The following is a 1,742-nucleotide window of genomic DNA, read 5'->3' on the forward strand; positions in this document are numbered from 1 at the left end:
TCCACTAATAGAAAAATAAGTGAATTTTGACTACCCTTTAGCCCCCATGTTTTTAGCCCCTTTTTATTTATTCATATCACCTGATGTGGGTTGTGGTTGAGGGCTTAGCCCTTCGAGCGCTAAGGCTCTCAACAACTATCTAGGGGGCCTTTTCCTTTATAGTGTGAATCACTTTTGATATCTCCTTACACTGTACTAGCTGATATCCTGGATGAGAAATATTTATAAAATAGAACGCAATAACTTATCCCATCTGAGGGATTTCTCGTTATCACAATCATAACTGGGGAGGAGTATCGGTAGAGGAATAATATTTTACCTCCCGCGATCATTGATCGCCGATCTTCGGGCTGATATCATCACTTCCATGTGTCATTGTGTGAGTGGTGACACGTGTCACCTAGAAATGGCCCATTTCACCCCTGAAAATGCTAAAATTGAGTGACATGTGTCATCTTCCATGTCATCATCCGTATTGCCACATGTAGGAGAGAGAAGGGGGTGACCTCGGCTTGGTTTTCCCATTATTTTCCTTTGTAAATGAGTTTTCGACATCCCCAGTGATGTACCACTATATCGTGAATTAGCGATAATGCAAGGTTTTGGAGTGTGCGGGACTGCGATGTTGTGGGATGCAGGATCGTGGGACTGAGATATAGAAATATTGTGGGACTACGGGATCACGGGACTACGAGATTATGGGACTGTGGGATCACGAGAATGTGGGACTATGGGACTGCGGGACTATAGGACTGCAGGAATCGCAGGATTGTGATTTAGCCCTGAACCTCCAATTACAATTTTCCTTGCTCCTTTGGTGTTTTCTCTTTGTTTTCCAGCTTTCCCAAGGGTAACTTCAACATGCTCTAACTTCTGCTCCAGGAGTCCATTTTTGGACTTCTATATACCATTAGAAAACTCTTTCCGAGAACTAGGAAATGGAGAGGTTTTTATTAAGCTCTGATAGCTTCTGTGGCTCAAAAAATAGCACTAAAATTCAATGCTACTTGGCACTTGAAGAAATTGATGACTGATAAAGAAGTGAGTGGCAACACCTTCCATGTTTCTCTTTTACCGGGTTTTTTTTTCTCTGGCTTGCACTTATGGAAATGAGGGTTCATCTGATGCTTAATATAATTTAAACAACTTTTATATTCTCTAAGGTCTGATTACTAGACTGAATTTTTAGTAGGGGTTTTGTTTTATAAGTTTTCCATTTATGGTGCTTCTTGGCTATTGGCACTGTTGTCAAATCAAGTTGATTGATTAATCTATGTTGAATGGAAAGTGTACATAAATGTTGAATGTTGAATATAAAAGGTTGAAATTTATGTGAAGTGAAAAGGCTATTCTAATCAATTTGAAGGCTAAACATTGAGACAAAACCTGAATTACATATATTTGTTTGAACAGAAACTGTAGATAGTACAAATCTAATTTGTCTCTTGAGATTATTACTGAATGAATTTGTAGGCCAGCTCTATTTTATATTACAAATAATTTTTATAACAAAAAATCAAAAGATAGGCTTGTGAGCAGTTTTTGGAAGTCCAAGAGACTATGCTTCATTTCATATTCCTCCAAAGAATACAAACAACCAAGATGGCTTGCTTATAAGACACACAATGTGGAATGAAATGATATAATAATATTTTTGAATGGAAGTAGTATGCATCAGAGAATGGATGAGCAGTATCAGAGGAGAAGAAGAGTGAAAAGAAGAGGTAGTTCAACAAAAAACT

The sequence above is a fragment of the Pinus tabuliformis genome, chromosome 6, assembly GCF_031772625.1.
Source record: "Pinus tabuliformis cultivar Carrire ecotype Pingquan chromosome 6, CPIR1, whole genome shotgun sequence".
Taxonomy (NCBI): Eukaryota; Viridiplantae; Streptophyta; class Pinopsida; order Pinales; family Pinaceae; genus Pinus; species Pinus tabuliformis.